Source organism: Bos taurus, chromosome 4, assembly GCF_002263795.3.
Source record: "Bos taurus isolate L1 Dominette 01449 registration number 42190680 breed Hereford chromosome 4, ARS-UCD2.0, whole genome shotgun sequence".
NCBI lineage: Eukaryota > Metazoa > Chordata > Mammalia > Artiodactyla > Bovidae > Bos > Bos taurus.
The window spans coordinates 5,775,412-5,796,219 of record NC_037331.1 but is presented as its reverse complement, the minus strand read 5'-3'; the positions used below and the strand labels follow the sequence as shown (position 1 = coordinate 5,796,219).

General features: G+C 37.7%; 1 protein-coding gene across 2 annotated transcripts in view; it reads left to right on the top strand.

Moving 5' to 3' along the window:
- Positions 1-20,808, top strand: part of SPATA48 (spermatogenesis associated 48) — a 66,870-nt gene that overhangs the window by 10,850 nt on the left and 35,212 nt on the right. The gene's annotated exons all lie outside the window — the stretch shown is intronic.

Below are 20,808 nucleotides of genomic sequence, written 5' to 3'. Positions count from 1 at the left end.
TCTTGTCTGCATTTTTTTCTATTAGAAAATCGTGGCATTAAAATGGGGGAGATTTTCCCTGTTTTGAACTATTCTAAATTCAGATGAAATGGAGAATTTTATTTCAATAGTAAGGAGAATTTGTATTTGTTAATTTTGCTTATTCCATCTCCAGACTCTTGAAAGAATCCATTGCTCCTTCTGATAAGTCCTGTGAGAGCTTGGAAAGGGGACATTATTATTGAAGGCACTGATGCTTTTTTCCCCCCATCGAAGGCTGTAAATTTATGGCAAGGCTATACGCTTTACCTAGCTATCTATTTTAGAATTAGAATTCTGAAGTTCTTGTCATGCAACAACTCATAAAGCATACTTATTTAAATTTAAGCATAGAGTTGTATGTCAAAATAAATCTTGATATTTTCCTACCAGTAATGGAAGCTAACTAAGTAACATGGGACAATATTTCCAATGGAAATAACTAGATTAATATTTACTTTTTTAATATCAAAAAGCTAATGGAGAGAAATTGCTGAACCAATGAAAGGTTAGAAACTTTAAAATGTAAGCCAGCACTTAGGGTCACTTTGGCCTGATAGGAATTTGCTGCTCTGAAAGGGGAAACTACTCTTAACTGAACATTTGCTAGTCTCATATAGGTATAAGTCATCAAAAATTAGAATTGATCTTTGAAAACCACCCACTATTTTGAGCTAAATGCCTGAAGGCTGGCACCTTAAAGGTAAGGGTAGATCAATAGTAAAAAAAAAAAAACTACAACTGGCTTCAGAATAAATGAGAAAACTTTAAGTCTTTAACCAGTGTTAAAGTGACCCAAGATTGCTATCATTTCCAGGCAGATACAAAGAAAACTTATTTGGAGGAAAATAATATACTAATTACTAAGCCTTAAATTATTTCTGTCAATAACTTTTAAAATATAGTGTTTAATACACAATCAACTGTAACCAAACACAAAGAGAGAATGGACACCATGAGTGAGAACCAGAAAAAAATGAGAAAAAAACAAAAAGACTCACAAATGGATTATGAACATTGGAAGTAGCACAAAATGTTTGAAAAGAAAAAGAAATGAGCTAACACTTTAGTAAACAAGTTGGAAATTGTGAAATGCAAAGTTCAAAAATTGAGGAAAATGTAGTTTCAGAACTGGAAAATAAAACAGAGAACATAAATGGATCCTGTAGTGAATCAGACATGGTTAGAGAACTGGAGAACAATAGATAAAAGAGAGGAAACTACTCTTGATGCACAAATTTATAAAAAGATGGAAAATACCAAATTGTTTACTTTTATGGGAAAGTGAAAAACATAGAAAATACAGTGAAAAAGAACGTATGTTTATTTGGAATCCCAGATGTGTAAAAGACTAGTATAGAAGCAATATATGAAGATACAATTATTATACCCACTGCTGTTTATTTCTGGAGTTCCCTGGGGCATCCCCTCACAGTGTCTGCTGTACATTAAAGGTTAGTTATGGTTCCATACAGAATGCCAAACATGACAGCAGAAGCTGTCGGTGTCAGCCAATAAACATGGCAGCAAAGTCTTAAAGACAAAGCATGGGAGACACAAAAGTGGAAAGAAGGAGAGAGTTTTTGAAAGTTTTTTCTTCATATTGTTTACAGTAATCGTATTGTTTAAAAATCTGAGCATTAGTTGGTAAGTTTTGTTAGGTCTTGTTCAACATGAAGAAGCTCTAGGAAACTGAAACATTCATGATGATGGTGATGGAAGATCTTAATGGAATGATGCTCAAGTATTAGCACATAAAGAGGTCTCCTTCAGTATCATCAATCTTGTCATAGAATCTAAGAAATTAGATCCAGAGTCATTAGTAGAAGTATCCATTGAATCAGATTCCAAGAACACCAAAGATGAAGTCAAAGAGCAAATTTAATCACTTCTTTATGAAATAGTACACGCAAAACATTCATAAAACAGAAGTAGAAAGAAGATGCACCCGCAAAAGAATAGCTAGTAGAAAATGAATGTTTATTAGGAAATGATGTAGATTATGTAAAGTTGAGGACCTGGAAACTGAAACAGTTCATAAAGAAATTGAAGATACATAACATAGAAGTGTTGTCTTACAAGACTAATCAGGAAATGGAAGAGATTGTGTATTTGAGAAAAATCCAGTTTCCAGTGAAAGACTGTGCATGATACCAAGGATGTGATACACCAAGATGACGATGGACACTAATAGGGATCACCAGAAAATAAAGAGGCATAATTTCAGACCCTGTTAGCTATCTTCTTAAGAACAATAAGAAATGACAGATATCAGAAATTTTGCACTAAAACTAGAAGAGGACCAGTCTTAGGCACACATCACTCACCAATTTTATCAATAATTAGCCATGGGAAAAAAGTTAATTGTGACAGATCTTGTAAATTGCTGAAAAGTTCACAATCTAAAATATTTTAAATGAAGTATAATTTAGAATGCTTTTTAGAAATTGAAAAAATGATCTGATTTTGTATTTTTCCATGCCTCGTTTTTAACAGTAGATCCCATTGGTTTTACTTGTTCGTTCCATCTCTCAGTTCAGTTCAGTTCAGTTAAGCCACTCAGTCATGTCTGACTCTTTGTGACCCCATGGACAGTGCAGCAAGCCAGGCCTCCCTGTCCCTCACCAACTCCTGGAGTTTATTCAAACTCAGGTCCATTGAGTTGGTGATGCCATCCAACCATCTCATCCTTGTTGTCTCCCTCTTCTCCCACCTTCAATCTTTCCTAGCATCAGAGGTTTTTCCAGTAAGTCAGTTCTTCACATCAGGTGGCCAAAATATTGGAGCTTCAGTTTCAGCATCAGACCTTCCAATCAATATTCAGGACTGATTTCCTTTGATCTCCTTGCAGTCCAAGGGACTCTCAAGAGTCTTCTCCAACACCACAGTTCAAAAGAACCAATTCTTAGGCACTCAGCTTTCTTAATAGTCCAACTCTCACATCCGTATATGACTACTGGAAAAACTGTAGTATGACTAGAAGGACTTTTGTTGGTAAAGTCATGTCTCTGCTTTTTAATATGCTATCTAGGTTGGTCATAACTTTTCTTCCAAGGAGCAAATATCTTTTAATTTCATGGCTGCAGCCACCATCTGCAGTGATTTTGGAGCCCAGAAAAATAAAGTCTCTCATTCTTTCTACTGTTTCCCCATCTATTTGCCATGAAGTGATGGGACCATCTCTAACACAGCTCTTATTCTTTCCTATGTGTATGGGTCAGATGTAGAAATTATATTGAGGTAGCACCAATTTGTTTGGCAAAAATTTCGTATTTGTTAGTCATGCATAACACTAACAGTGTTGGTTTGATTTTGGTGACTTCTGCGCTAAACATGGATTTTTATCTGCAAAGGCACTGAAATATTTGCTGATGACTTGCTAATATGAGTCATCATAAACTGTGCTAATTAACATGACAATGGGATACTGGGGAGTATAGTACCTAGAGATAACCTAGAACTATAAACACTGTAATAAAAACAGTTAATAACTTGATCTAATAGACATACATAAATAAATATTTTTGCAATAATCATTGATAAAAATTACTACACATTACATATAAAACAAGTCTAATTTTTTTTAATGTTTTAAACCATACAGAATATATTCTTTGCCTACAAGACAATTAAATCAAAATATACTTAAAGATTATGTATTTGAAAATATAAAAATATGTTTTTCAATGAGTTACTGACCAGAGAAGAAAGCATAAGGGAAAAGTAGAAAATATCTTGAACAATAATAAGATATCATACAACACAAGGAATATAACCTGTATTTTATAATAACCTATAGATGGAGTATAATCTTTAAAAATTGTGAGTCACTATATTGTACACCTATAACATATAATATTGTACATCAACTATAGATTCAGTTAAAAATGGAAGTACTGTAGTAACATGTGTGGGAATGCAATTACAATAATCTCTGGAGGAAAATATATAATCTTAAAAAATACAGCAGAAGAAGTCCTGGAAATTTAAGAACTATGCAAGCATCCATCTCAAAAAGTGAGAAAAAGAGGAATTTTTTTTAACTGAAGGGAGGATATAATAAAGATAAAATAAGAAATTATGGAAATAGAAAACAAACACATTTTAAAAGATCAGCAGTGCCACAGGTTGGTTCACTGAAAAACATTTGATAGTTATCTGTCAGTGCCAGTCAAAAAGAATAAAAATATAACTTTGGGGGAGCCAGTATAATGGTGGCCACATAAAACTGGCCTTCTCCACAGAAACTCAGAAACAATTCATAATAAGACAAATAATAGTTTTCAAGAGCCTATTATACACAGTGAAGTAAGTTAAAAGAGAAAGATAAATATCGTATACTAACACATATATACACAGAACTAGAAAAATGGTACTGAAGAATTTACTTACAGGGCAACAGTGGAGAAACAGACATAGAGAAGAGACCTATGGACATGGGGAGAGGGGAGGAGAGGGTGAGATGTTTGGAGAGAGTAACATGGAAACTTACATTACCGTATGTAAAATAGATAGCCAATGGGAATGTGCTGTATGTCTCAGGAAACTCAAACAGGAACTCTGTATCAACCTAGAGGGGTGAGATGGGGAGGGACATGTGAGGGAGGTTCAAGAGGGAGGGGATATATGTATACTTATGGCTGATCCATGTTGAGGTTTGACAGAAAACATAAAAATTCTGTAAAGCAATTATCCTTCAATAAAAAAATAATTTTTAAAAATCAGCATAACTAGAAGACAGAGAAACTCTAAAATTGAAATTACTGCAAGTTAAAAATAAAACAAGTTATGCCTCAAGTTCTCAACAGAAAACTTTTTATGGTAAATGAAAATAGTCTTGCAAAAATTACATGGTAAATAGAAGGCAGCCTAAATTTTTTTTTTTTTTTTTAAACCTGGATAAATAGACTAAGTCTCTGGTGATTTAGACAGGAATCTGCCTGCAGTGCAGGAGATCCAGGTTTGATCCTCAGTCGGTAAAATCCCCTGGAGAATGGAATGGCCTCCCACTCCAGTATTCTTCCCTGGAGAATTCCATGGACAGAGTCTGACAGGCTGAGGGGTCACAAAGAGTTGGACGAAATTGAGCAACAAACACTACTAAGACTGAAAATATAAATGATGCCTAAACCTAAGTATGAGTCTACAGAGAATGAGTTAGAATAGCAGGTGATTTGTGATGGCAGTTTCTGAAGGGAATTGGTTGTGTAGGAGAAGAAGATTAAAAGGAATGAGAGTCACTTTTTGGAGGTTGGGTGACAAAGGGTCAAAAAAGGAAGGAAAGAAGAAAATTTAAGATCCTGAAAGGCAAAAAGAATTACTTAATTGGAGATTACACAGCCCATCTTCTAACAGTCAAATAAGATTGAAAAAAAAAAAAAAAGGAATTGTACTTGGCTACACTGACAAAAGAGGGCACAATTGAACTTTAAATTTTATAAACCACATGAAATTCACAGATTGAATTAAACTGTAATAAAACAGAAAACAAGAATTAGAATACTTCAGTGAAGACAATTACTCCCCAAACCAACTATAAAGCAGAAGAGCATTGTAATACACTCCGAAGTTTGTTATATATTTTCAAACAACCATTTGGGGATGTGAAAAAGTACAGAAATTTCATACAGAAATTCAAAGAATAATTGCAAATAAAATTTTAGGTAAAGATTCATTCAGAAATTATGACTTCATTACATGAAACCCAAGAAAAAGGCAATTAAAATAAAAATTTAATGAAAATCATCCAAGAGAATAAAAAGGCAATAAAGAATTAGTTCAAAATAGCTAAGGGAAAATGGTTGAAAAGGAAGATATGCAAAGAAGAAACAGTTCAGTTCAGTCACTCAGTCATGTCCGACTCTTTGCAACCCCATGGACTACAGTAAGCCAGGCTTCCCTGTCCATCACCAACTCACAGACTTGCTCAGACTCATGTACATGGAGTCAGTGATGCAGTCCAACCATCTCATCCTCTGTTGTCCCCTTCTCCTCCTGCCTTTGATCTTTCCCAGCATCAGGGTCTTTTTCAGTGAGACAGTTATTCGCATCAGATGGCCAGTGTATTGGAGCTTCAGCTTCAGCATGAGACCTTCCAATGAATATTCAGGACTGACTGGCTTGATCTCCTTGCAGTCCAAGGGACTCTCAAGAGTCTTCTCCAACACCACAGTTCAAAAGCATCAATTCTTCGGCGCTCAGCCGAACTCTCACATCCATACATGACCACAGGAAAAACCATAGCCTTGACTAGATGGACCTTTGTCACCAAAGTAATGTCTCTGCTTTTTAATATCCTGTCTAGGTTTGGCTTAGCTTTTCTTCCAAGGAGCAAGTGTCTTTTACTTTCAGGGCTGCAGTCACCATCCATAGTGATTTTGGAACCCAAGGTAATAAAGTCTGTCACTATTTCCATTGTTTCCCCATCTATTTGCCATGAAGTGATGGGCCTGGATGCCATGATCTTAGTTTTTTGAATGTTGAGTTTTAAGCCAGCTTTTTCACTCTGACTTTCATCAAGAGGTTCTTTAGTTCCTCTTTGCTTTCTGCTATAAGGTGGTATCATCTGCATATCTGAGGTTATTGGTATGACATCTTGTACTTCATCCAGCCTGGCATTTCATATGATGTACTCTGCATATAAGTTAAATTAGCAGGGTGACAGTATACAGCCTTGACGTACTCCTTTCCCAATTTGGAACCAGTCTGTTGTTCCATGTCTGGTTCTAACTGTTGCTTCTTGACCTGCATACAGATTTCTCAGGAGGCAGGTTAGGTGGTCTGGTATTCCCATCTCTTGAAGAATTTTCCAGAGTTTGTTGTGATCCATACAGTCAAAGGCTTTGGTGTAGTCAGTAAATCAGAAGGAGATGTGTTTTTTTGGAACTCTCTTTCTGAAACTTTCTGTGATCCAGTGGATGTTGGCAATTTGATCTCTGATTCCTCTGCCTTCTCTAAATCCAACTGGAACATCTGGAAGGTCTCAGTTCACATACTGTTGAAGCCTTGCTTGGAGAATTTTGAGCATAACTTTTCTAGTATGTGAAATGAGTGCAATTGTGTGGTAGTTTGAGCATTCTTTGGCATTGCCTTTCTTTGGAGTTGGAATGAAAATGGACTATATCCAGTCCTGTGGCCACTGCTGAGTTCCCCAAATTTGCTGGCATATTAAGTGCAGCACTTTCACAGCATCATCTTTTAAGATTTGAAATAGCTCAACTGGAATTCCATCACCTCCACTAGCTTTGTTCTTAGTGATGCTTCCTAAAGCCCACTTGACTTTGCATTCCAGAATGTCTGGCTCTGGTGAGTGATCACACTATCATAGTTATCTGGGTCATTAAGATTTTTTTGTATAGTTCTTCTTTGTATTGTTTCCACCTCTTGATATCGTCTGCTCCTGTTAGGTCCATACCGTCTCTGTCCTGTATTGAGCCCATCTTTGCATGAAATGCTCCCTTGGTATCTCTAATTTTCTTTAAGAGATCTCTAGTCTTTCCCATTCTACTGTTTTCCTCCATTTCTTTGCACTGATCACTGAGGAAGGCTTTCTTATCTCTCCTTGCTATTCTTTGGAATTCTCCATTCAGATGGGTATATCTTTCCTTTTCTCCTTTGCCTTTAGCTTCTCTTCCTTTCTCAGCTATTTGTAATGCCTCCTCCAACAACCATTTTTCCTTTTTGCATTTATTTTTCTTGGGGATGGTCTTGATCACTGTCTCCTCTACAGTGTCATGAACTTCCATCCATAATTCTTTAGGCACTCTGTCTATCAAATCTAATGCCTTAAATCTATTTCTCACTTCCACTGTATAATCATAAGGGATTTGATTAAGGTCATACCTGAATGGTCTAGTGGTTTTCTGTACTTTCTTCAATTTAAGTCTGAATTTTGCAATAAAGTATTCATGATCTGTGTGCAGTCAGCTCCTCATCTTGTTTTTGCTGACTGTATAGAGCTTCTCCATCTTTGGCTGTAAAGAATGTAATTAATCTGATTTCAGTATTGACCATCTGGTGATGTCTATGTGTGGAATCATCTCTTGTGTTGTTGGAAGAGGGTTTTGCTATGACCAGTCCATTTTTTTGGCAAAACTCTGTTAGCCTTTGCCCTGCTTCAATACTCCAAGGCCAGACTTGCCGGTTACTCCAGGTATTTCTTGACTTCCTCCTTTTGCATTCCAGACCCCTATGATGAAAAGGACATCTTTTTTTTTGGTGTTAGTTCTAGAAGGTCTTGTAGGTCATCATAGAACTGTTCAATTTCAGCTTCTTTGACTTTAGTGGTTTGGGCATAGACTTGGATTACTGTAATATTGAATGGCTTGCCTTGGAAACGAACAGAAATCATTCTGTCATTTTTGAGATTGCAACCAAGTACTGCATTTCGTACTCTTTTGTTGACTATGAGGGATACTCCATTTCTTCTAAGGGATTCAGTGGAGTAGAAGGTCATACACTCATCTTCTCCTGTGAGATCTCCAAAATTGCAGCTCACCGGTCAACAGTGGCCTGCTGTGGAGATGGGGGCTCTGGCTGCTGCAGACCTGGGACACACAGCATGTGCAGAAGCCCTGTTGGAGGAGGTCACCATTAGCCCCACCATAGAGCTGCCGAGCAGACAACCACAAACTGCAGAACAATTATACCAAAATAATTTTCAACCTGTTAAGAAAGTTCTAGGACCCACAGTAGATTTCCCAACCTGGGAATTTGGCAAAGGGACTGAGGAACCCCAAGGAATCTGACTTTGGAGGCCAGTGGGATTTGATTACAGAACTTCCACAGGACTGGGGAAACAGACTCTTGGAGGGCACAAACAAAACCTTGTGTGCACCAGGAGCCAGGAGAAAGGAGCAGTGTCCCACAAGAGAGTGGGCAAGACTTGCCTGTGAGTGTCCAGGAGTCTCTGGTAGAGGCATGGGTGGCCTGCTGCGGGGTCAGGGGCACTGAACACAGCAGCATGGGCATGAGTCCTTTTGAAGGAGGTCACCATTCTCATTACCTCTGCCATGATTTGTCTTCAGGCCAAACAACAGGGAGGGAATGCAGCCCCACCTATCAACAGAAAATTGGATTAAAGTTTTACTTAGCATGGCCCTGCCCATCAGAACAAGACCCAGATTCCCCCTCAGTCAGTCTCTCCCATCAGGAAACTTCCACAAGCCTCTCATTCTTAACCATCAGAGGGCAGACAGAATGAAAGAAGAAACAATATATGTATAATTAGAGTCCCTGAAGAAGAGCTAAATAATAGACTGGGTATAATATGTCAAACCAGTGTTTCTCAACCTTGATACAATTGACATTTGGTGGTGGTGGTGGTATTTAGTGGCTAAGTCATGTCGGACTCATTTTTGGCCCACAGACTGTGTAGCCTACCAGGCTCCTCTGTCCATGGAATTTCCCAGGCAAGAATACTGGAGTGGGTTGCCATTTCCTTCTCCAGGAGATATTCCTAACCCAGGGATAGAACCCACATCTCGTGAATCAGCTGGCAGATTCTTTATCGCTGAGCTACCAGGGAAGCCCCACACTGACATTAAGGGCTGGGTAATTCTTTGTTGTGCGGGACATTGTGTGCATTGTAGGATCATTAGCAGCTTTCCTAGTTTCTCCCCACTAAACGCCAGTAAAACTCTCCTTGCTGAATTAATATACCTTCTCAGAAAGCTAGAAAATGGGCAGCAAAGTGGAGACAAAATAGACAAAATAGTGACAGTTTCCAAACCACAGCCCAAGGAAGGGAAATCATACAAAGCTTTTCATGCTTATGCAGTTGAGGAAATTGGAGTTGCAGGTGACTAAGTCAAGCAAAATGTGCATAGTAGGATATCTGGGTGGAGGGAGCTACATAGAAGGGGCTCTGGATACCGGGGTGTGGGGCAAAGAATGCACAGGTCTCTGAGTGTAGATCTGCATGTCCTTAAGAGGAAATTACCAAAGCTGGGCAAAGACCTATTGTAAAGAACTTCATGATCATTCTCTTGACACTCAGACAGTCAAAGGATGGTTCATGTCCCCACAAAGAAGGAAAACACCTAATACATGGGATATCAGTAGATGCTTCAGAAGGATATCACCTCTAGTCAGGTCAAGACAGTCCTCTAAAGGTTCCTCTGGACTTCAACAAACAAAGTTTAAAAGGAGCCCTCGAAAGCACCCAACTGATTTCAATTATTGAACTTTGCACTGAAATAGAGTCTAATACTGAGTATAAAACTACTTCTAGCAACCAACAAACTAAAGTGCAAAACAGATGCACAATAAACAAAATCATTTTTATGCAGAGAAGAAGAAAAATATTACCCTAGTCAAGAGAAAAACAAATCAATAATACCAGACACAGGAGTGACAGACATGAAGAAACAACAGGAATATGTTACAAATTTGTTCCCTACATTCAGGCTGTGGAGGAGACCACAACCATGACAGCGTGGAAAATTGGCTGCACAAACAAGACGTAAAAGGATTTATAGAGAAAAATACAGCATCTAAAATTAAAGATAAACAGCTCCAAAAGCAGATTAGACCCTGCAAAATAAAAGAATAATGAAAGACATAGGAATAGGAACTGTCCAAAATAAACACAGGGAAAAGATCTGCAGTCAACTGTGGGACAATTTCAAGCAGCCTAACATACATGTAGTTGGAATCCCAGGGGAGAAAAGAAGGTGGGAAAAATTATTGGGGGAAATAATGGCCAAAATTATTCCTAACGGATGGAAATTATAAATCTGCAGACCCAAGAAATTCAGCAGATGCCAAGCTGAATATAGATGAACCCATGTACATCAATCACATTGCTGAAAAACAGGGATAAAAGAGAAGATCCTAAAACAGGTAGAGGAAGAAATGTATATACAAAGAAGCACATATAAAAATGGCAGAGGCTTCTTGTTAGAATCCGTACAAGCCAGAAGAAAATGAGAACACAGTAAATTTTTAAAAAGTCATCTAAGAACGCTTTAACCAGCAGTTACAAATATTTGGGAACCCTCTGGCAAAAATACAAAGTGTATTGAGAAACATTAAAAAGTATGCAAATAGAGCAATTTGCTCTCATCTGGATTGGAAGGCTCAGTGTTAAAATTTTTTTAGACCTTTCTAAGTTGATTTTTAGTCTTAGTGCAATTCCAATCAACATCCAAGCTTTTTTTTTTTTTTTTTTTTTTACTTATTTTTGTTTCAGATGGTTGGATGAGGCATCTACATTCTAGCACATCTTCTTAATCACTAAACAAGTGAAAAACAGCTTGCTGCTGCTGCTGCTAAGTCGCTTCAGTCGTGTCCGACTCTGTACGTCCCCATAGACGGCAGCCCACCAGGCTCCTCCGTCCCTGGGATTCTCCAGGCAAGAACACTGGAGTGGGTTGCCATTTCCTTCTCCAATGCAGGAAAGTGAAAAATGAAAGTGAAGTCTCTCAGTCATGTCTGACCCTTAGCGACCCCATGGATTGCAGCCCACCAGGCTCCTCCATCCATGGGATTTTCCAGGCAAGAGTACTGGAGTGGGGTGCCATTGCCTTCTCCGGAAAAACAGCTTACTTACATATAAAAAGGCTACTTACATACAAAAAGGCAACGGGAAAAGGTCATGATTGTCTAATAGGGGACTGGAATCCCCCAATAAATTATCTTACAAAAATGTCAAACTTGCTTTTCCACTTTTCTACTCTTAAAAATGGAAAAAAAATTCACATTAAAAAGAAAAGATCTTAGGCTGGTAAATAGCAAATAATCATGTTTACATCCAAGTCCTTCAAATAAATATTTTAAACAGACTTGTTTCCCAAAAAATAGGTCAAGTATTTAGCCTACACTTGTTTGGTCCACTAAAAGACCATTCATGAACTGGACTGCAACTCAGACCCTACCAAGAGCGACATGCAAGTCACTGAGGCTGGATATGCACCAGTGCATACTTCATACATGGGACATAGCTATTAATAACACTGCTATGCATACTACTGCCATAAGTAGTTTTACCCTGTAAAACCCCTCAAACCCAACTGGGAATGGAACTGCAAGGAAAGAACAAAAGAAAACACTTTGCCTGTTGTAGACATTTGCTCAGTAATTTTTAAAACTTATCACACTTTTGGGACTTAAAGATTACTGAACATGAGATAAAATTCAATACTGCTTACAAATCCCTGAAGTTGAAGAGCATATTCAACACTCCTGTGGAGAGCACACAAGGGAGTGTCTGTCACAGCATACATTATAGCATATTCTGCCTGGTCTAGTCCTGGCTTTTCATTCTAAAGTCTTAAATGGCCTTGGATCTTTAAAAGATGGAGACTTAATAAAAAATGATGTTATGTTGCATTTTTCTGTCCTTACAACCAACTTTAGAAGTACAGTGGAAGGGTTGATAGGGCTTTCTGTATCTCCTCATACTTTAAAAGCCAATTTTAATGTGTTAATTGGAATATGACATCACAATAAAAATCAAATTGGCTTTTAAAGTATGAGGAGATACAGAAAGCCCTATGAACATCCAAGCTTTTTGAAAATTGAAAATTTCTCTATAAAATGAATACAGAAATCTAAGAATCATAAATAACCAAGACTAGTCTTAGCAAGGGAGTGGAATCAATATTCATTTTTAATAAAAGCTATGAACAGATTAAATTTATAAGGGGACTTCCTGAACCTGATTTTGAACATCTGTGGTACACTAAGGTTAAAGTAATGATGAAAGACAACTTTTTTTCCTTCGAATCAGGAATAAGAAATGCCTGCTCTTGCCATTTTTCTTTTCCATCTCATAGAGGTAATAGCTATTGCAGTAACATAAGGAAGAGAAGTAGAAGTCATAGATATTGGAAAGGAAGAAACAAATCCATCTTTACATAGATATTATATAGAAAACCCTCAGGAATCTGCAAAACAACTACTGAAAATAGTTGCTGAGTCAATTAAAGGCACAGGTTTATTGTTTAATGTACAAAAACCAATTGTATCTTTACATATCAGAAGCAAACAATTGGAAAATGAAAATTTAAGATTGTATTTTACAAACCAAAACTAACATAGAATTTTGTCCGAAACATATCCCAAAGAAAGGCAATGCCAAAGAATGCTCAAACTACCACACAGTTGCACTCATCTCACATGCCAGTAAAGTAATGCTTAAAATTCTCCAAGCCAGGCTGCAGCAATACATGAACCGTGAACTTCCAGATGTTCAAGCTGGTTTTAGAAAAGGCAGAGGAACCAGAGATCAAATTGCCAACATGCGCTGGATAGTCAAAAAACCAAAAAAGTTCCAGAAAAACATATATTTCTGCTTTATTGACTATGCTAAAGCCTTTGACTATGTGGATCACAATAAACTGTGGAAAATTCTGAAAGAGATGGGAATACCAGACCACCTGATCTGCCTCTTGAGAAACCTATATGCAGGTCAGGAAGCAACAGTTAGAACTGGACATGGAACAACAGACTGGTTCCAAATAGGAGAAGGAGTACGTCAAGGCTGTATATTGTCACCCTGCTTATTTAACTTCTGTGCAGAGTACATCATGAGAAACACTGGGCTGGATGAAGCACAAGCTGGAATCAAGATTGCCGGGAGAAATATCAATAACCTCAGATATGCAGATGACACCACCCTTATGGCAGAAAGCGAAGAATAACTAAAGAGCCTCTTAATGAAAGTGAAAGAGGAGAATGAAAAAGTTGACTTAAAGCTCAACATTCAGAAAACAAAGATCATGGCATCCAGTCCCATCACTTCATGGCAAATAGATGGGAAAACAGTGGAAACAGTGTCAGACTTTATTTATGGGGGTTCCAAAATCACTGCAGATGGTGACTGCAGCCATGAAATTAAAAGACTCTTACTCTTAGAAGGAAAGTTATGACTAACCTAGAGCAGAGACATTACTTTGCCAACAAAGGTCCGTCTAGTCAAGGCTGTTGTTTTTCCAGTGGTCATGTATGGATGTGAGAGTTGGACTATGAAGAAAGCTGAGTGCTGAAGAATTGATGCTTTTGAACTGTGGTGTTGGAGAAGACTCTTGAGAGCCCCTTGGACTGCAAGGAGATCTAAGAAGTCCATCCTAAAGGAGATCAGTCCTGGGTGTTCATTGGAAGGACTGATGTTGAAGCTGAAACTCCAATACTTTGGCCACCTGATGCGAAGAACTGACTCATTTGAAAAGACCCTGGTGCTAGGAAAGATTGAGGGCAGGAGGAGAAGGGGATGACAGAGGATGAGATGGTTGGATGGCATCACCGACTTGATGGACGTGGGTTTGGGTTAACTCCAGGAGTTGGTGATGGCAGGGAGGCCTGGAGTGCTGCGGTTCATGGGGTCACAAAGAGTCGGACACGACTGAGCGACTGAACTGAACTGAACTGAACTGATGCACATTTTCTTCCCTGAAACTAGAGTACTATACTGAGTGAAATAAAGAAGACCTAAATAAATGGAAAGCAAACCAGGCTTATAGACAGAAAGACGTATTAGTGTTAAAAATCCTAAGAGGCACTTTTAAAGAAATTGGCAAGCTGATTGTAAAATCAGTATACAATGGAAACCTGAAATAGCTAAAACTATTTTGAATAAAAAGGACAAGTTGGAGGATTTATTCCACCTGATTTCAAGTCTTACTATAAAGCTACAATAATCAGTGAGTGAGTGTGAGTGAAGTCGCACAGTCGTGTCTGACTCTTTGCGACCCCATGGACTGTAGCTACCAGATTCCTCTGTCCATGGGATTTTCCAGGCAAGAGTACTGGAGTGGGTTGCCATTTACCAATAGGCCAATGATAGACATACAGATTAATGGAACCTAAGAGTCCAGAAATACAGCCACGAATGTGCCAAACATTTTAGTGAAGAAAGGAAAGTCTTTTAATGTATTATAGAAACAGCTGGATATACCATTAACCTGTACAAAAAATAATCTTAAATGGATAATAAGCCTTAATATAAAATTAAGGTTATAAAATTTTTTAAATATTTAGATTTTCAAAATGCATTATTAAGAAAATTAATCAGCAAGCCTCATAATGGGAAAATATTCACATTCATATAAATAAGAAAGGATTTGTTTCTAAGATGTATAAAGATCGCTTAAAATCAATCAGGAACAAGATGAACACCCCAAATGAAAAATTTTCAAAAGATCTGAACAGACACCTCAGAAAAAAATATAAGAATGGCTAATGGACACATTAAAAAATGCTTGATGTGCTGAGTCATTAGTGAAATACAACTTAAATACAGTATATCTCCACAATAGCTAAAAATTTTTTTATAAATAAAATTTTATTTTAACTCACAAAAAATAAGAATATACAAATAGCTCACTGAATTAGGAAGAAGAGAAAACTAACATGCCTAACAGCTGCACTCATCTCACATGCTAGTAAAGTAATGCTCAAAATTCTCCAAACCAGGCTTCAGCAATACATGAACCGTGAACTTCCAGATGTTCAGGCTGGTTTTATTTTTTTATTTTTTATTTTTTTAAATTTTATTTTATTTTTAAACATTACATAATTGTATTAGTTTTGCCAAATATCAAAATGAATCCGCCACAGGTATACATGTGTTCCCCATCCTGAACCCTCCTCCCTCCTCCCTCCCCATACCATCCCTCTGGGTCGTCCCAGTGCACCAGCCCCAAGCATCCAGTATCGTGCATCGAACCTGGACTGGCAACTCGTTTCATACATGATATTTTACATGTTTCAATGCCATTCTCCCAAATCTTCCCACCCTCTCCCTCTCCCACAGAGTCCATAAGACTGTTCTATACATCAGTGTCTCTTTTGCTGTCTCATACACCGGGTTATTGTTACCATCTTTCTAAAGTCCATATATATGCATTAGTATACTGTATTTATGTTTTTCCTTCTGGCTTACTTCACTCTGTATAATAGGCTCCAGTTTCATCCACCTCATTAGAACTGATTCAAATGTATTCTTTTTAATGGCTGAGTAATACTCCATTGTGTATATGTACCATAGCTATCTTATCCATTCATCTGCTGATGGACATCTAGGTTGCTTCCATGTCCTGGCTATTATAAACAGTGCTGCGATGAACATTGGGGTACGCATGTCTCTTTCCCTTCTGGTTTCCTCAGTGTGTATGCCCAGCAGTGGGATTGCTGGATCATAAGGTAGTTCTATTTCCAGTTTTTTAAGGAATCTCCACACTGTTCTCCATAGTGGCTGTACTAGTTTGCATTCCCACCAACAATGTAAGAGGGTTCCCTTTTCTCCACACCCTCTCCAGCATTTATTATTTGTAGACTTTTGGATCGCAGCCATTCTGACAGGTGTGAAATGGTACCTCATAGTGGTTTTGATTTGCATTTCTCTGATAATGAGTGATGTTGAGCATCTTTTCATGTGTTTGTTAGCCATCTATATGTCTTCTTTGGAGAAATGTCTATTTAGTTCTTTGGCCCATTTTTTGATTGGGTCATTTATTTTTCTGGAGTTGAGCTGTAGGAGTTGCTTGTATATTTTTGAGATTAGTTGTTTGTCAGTTGCTTCATTTGCTATTATTTTCTCCCATTCTGAAGGCTGTCTTTTCACCTTGCTAATAGTTTCCTTTGATGTGCAGAAGCTTTTAAGGTTAATTAGGTCCCATTTGTTTATTTTTGCTTTTATTTCCAATATTCTGGGAGGTGGGTCATAGAGGATCCTGCTGTGATGTATGTCAGAGAGTGTTTTGCCTATGTTCTCCTCTAGGAGTTTTATAGTTTCTGGTCTTACGTTGAGATCTTTAATCCATTTTGAGTTTATTTTTGTGTATGGTGTTAGAAAGCGTTCTAGTTTCATTCTTTTACAAGTGGTTGACCAGATTTCCCAGCACCACTTGTTAAAGAGATTGTCTTTTCTCCATTGTATATTCTTGCCTTCTTTGTCAAAGATAAGGTGTCCATATGTGTGTGGATTTATCTCTGGGCTTTCTGTTTTGTTCCTTTGATCTATATTTCTGTCTTTGTGCCAGTACCATACTGTCTTGATAACTGTGGCTTTGTAGTAGAGCCTGGAGTCAGGTAGGTTGATTCCTCCAGTTCCATTCTTCTTTCTCAAGATCACTTTGGCTATTCGAGGTTTTTTGTATTTCCATACAAATTGTGAAATTATTTGTTTTAGCTCTGTGAAGAATACCTTTGGTAGCTTGATAGGGATTGCATTGAATCTATGAATTGCTTTGGGTAGTATACTCATTTTCACTATATTGATTCTTCCAATCCATGAACATGGTATATTTCTCCATCTATTAGTGTCCTCTTTGATTTCTTTCACCAGTATTTTATAGTTTTCTATATATAGGTCTTTAGTTTCTTTAGGTAGATATATTCCTAAGTATTTTATTCTTTCCGTTGCAATGGTGAATGGAATTGTTTCCTTAATTTCTCTGTTTTCTCATTATTGGTGTATAGGAATGCAAGGGATTTCTGTGTGTTGATTTTATATCCTGCAACTTTACTATAATCATTGATTAGTTCTAGTAATTTTCTGGTGGAGTCTTTAGGGTTTTCTATGTAGAGGATCATGTCATCTGCAAATAGTGAGAGTTTTACTTCTTCTTTTCCAGTTTGGATTCCTTTTATTTCTTTTTCTGCTCTGATTGCTGTGGCCAAAACTTCCAAAACTATGTTGAATAGTAATGGTGAAAGTGGGCACCCTTGTCTTGTTCCTGTCTTTAGAGGAAATGCTTTCAATTTTTCACCATTGAGGATAATGTTTGCTGTGGGTTTGTCATATATAGCTTTTATTATGTTGAGGTATGTTCCTTCTATTCCTGCTTTCTGGAGAGTTTTTATCATAAATGGATGTTGAATTTTGTCAAAGGCTTTCTCTGCATCTATTGAGATACTCATATGGTTTTATTTTTCAATTTGTTCATGTGGTGTATTACATTGATTGATTTGCGGATATTGAAGAATCCTTGCATCCCTGGGATAAAGCCCACTTGGTCATGGTGTATGATCTTTTTAATGTGTTGTTGGATTCTGATTGCTAGAATTTTGTCAAGGATAAAATTTAAAAGACTGAAAATTCCAACTGTTGACAAGGATCCAGAACGCTGGACCTCTCACACCCTGCTGGTGGGAATGTGAATTGTTACAAATACTGCAGAAACTTTAACACTTTGTTCAGAAGTTAGACACACACCTATCAAGTGTCCAGACATGCTACTCTTAGATATTTACACAAGACAAATTTGAATATATGTCCACACAATGACTTGAGCATAAATACTCAGAGAAGCTTTATTCCTTGTTGACAAAAAGTGGAAACAAATTGTTGATGTGCATGTGAAAGTATGAACACATTGTAGCGTCCATACAATAGAATAATATCCAGCAAGTAAGGTCTATTATTCTAATACATGTGACAGCAGGAATGAAACTGAAAATCGTTATACTGAATGAAAGTAGCCAGAAACATATTAGCTGATTCTACTTAACTAAAGCTCTAAAAATGCAAAACAGCATAGAGTGACAAAAAGCAGATTACTTGTTGCCCTGGACTGGGAACATAGGGATATATGGATACAAAGAAGCATGAGAAATCCTTTTTCAAAATATAAATACTCTGAATCTTGTCTGTTGTGGTGGTTTCATGAAAAAAAATATATATATATAGCTATAATATCAAATCATATGCATTAATCAGATTTAGTTCATTAAAGATCTCAATATCATTTATCTTTTAATGAAGGATATGGTAAACAACTTTATGTCAGTGAACTTGACATTTTAGTTAAAATGAGCAAATTCCTTGAAAACACAGCTTATCACAACTGACATAATAAAGTCTGAGTGACAGAGGAACCAGAGATCAAATTGCCAACATCCATTGGATCATAGAAAAAGCAAGAGGGTTCCAGAAAAACATCTACTTCTGCTTTATTGACTACGCCAAAGGCATTCACTGTGTGGATCACAAAAAAAAAAAAAAAAACTGTGGAAAATTCTTAAAGAGATGGGAATACCAGACCACCTTACCTGCCTCCTGAGAAATCTGTATGTAGATCAGGAAGCAACAGATAGAACTGGACATGGAACAATGGACTGGTTCCTAATTGGAGGAGTATGTCAAGGCTGTACTGTCACCCTGCTTATTTAACTTATATGCAGAGTACATCATGCATAATGCCAGGCTGGATGAAGCACAAGTTGGAATCAAGATTGCTGGGAAAAATATCAGTAACCTCAGATATGCAGATGACACCACCCTTATAGCAGAAAGTGAAGAAGAACTAAAGAGCCTCTTGATGAAAGTGAAAGAGAAGAGTGAATAAGCTGGCTTAAAACTCATTATTCAAAAAACTAAGATCATGATATCCAGTCCCATCACTTTATGACAAATAGATGGGGAAACAGTGACTGACTGTATTTTCTTGGGCTCCAAAATCACTGCAGATGGTGACTGCAGGCTTGAAATTAAAAAATACTTGGTCCTTTGAAGAAAAGCTATGACCAACCTAGACAGCATACTAAAAAGCAGAGATGTTACTTTGCCAACAAAGGTCCGTCTAGTCCAAGCTATGGTTTTTCTGGTAGTCTTGTATGAATGTAAGAGTTGAACCATAAAGAAAGCTGAATACTGAGGAATTGATGCTTTTGAACTGTGGTGTTGGAGAAGACACTTGAGAGTCCCTTGGACTGCAAGGAGATCAAACCAGTCAATGCTGAAGGAAATCAGTCCTGAATATTCATTGGAAGGTCTGATGTTGAAGCTGAAGCTTCACTATTTTGGCCACCTGATGTGAAGAACTGACTCACTGGGAAAACACCTGATGCTGGGAAAGATTGAAGGTGGGAGGAGAAGGGGACGACAGAGGATGAGATGGTTGGATGGCATCACTGACTCAATGGACATGAGTTTGAGCAAGCTCTGGGAGTTGATGATGGACAGAGAAGCCTGGGGTGCCTCAGTCCATGGGGTTGGAAAGAGTCAGACACAACTGAGTGACTGAACTGAGCTGAACAGAATAGCCCTTTATCTATTAAAATAGTTTAATTGATTATTAAAACACTTTTCACAGAAAAACTCCAGGGTTAGATAGTTTTACTGATGAATAAAAGGATGTTTAAGGCAGAAATAATATCATCTGACCCAAATAATATATCTGAGAACAAAAGAAGCCTGTCATCAAAATGTGAAAAAGATCCTACAACAAAAATTAGTCTGATATGCCTATGAACAGGCATATGAAAAATATTCTTAGCAAAATTTTATTAAATTGAATTTGCATGTTAAGTCGCTTCAGTCATGTCCGCCTCTTTGTGACCCTATGCCTGTAGCCCACCAGGCTCCTCTGTCCCTGGGATTCTCCAGGCAGGAATACTAGAGTGGGTTGCCATGACCTTCTCCAGGGGATCTTTCCAACCCAAGGATTGAATGTGCATCTCCTCAGTCTCCTGCATTGGCAGGTGGGTTCTTTACCACTCGCACCATCTGGGAAGACCAATTGGTGATATATAAAAAGGATAAGACATTAGGTCTAAGTGCTGATTATTCCAGGATTGCAAATTTGGTTCAGAATTCCAAGTCAGTGACTATAGTTTACTATATGTGTTCTCAAACTACCACATACTAAGTCACTTCAGTTGTGTCTGACTCTTTGTGATCCTATGGACCATAGCCCGTCAGGCTCCTCTGTCCATGAGATTCTCCAGGCCAGAATACAGAATGGGTTACCATTTCCTCCTTCATGGGCTATTCGCTACCCAGGGATCTAACCCACATCTTGCGTCTTCTGCACTGGTAGGTGGGTTCTTTACCACTAGCAGCACCTG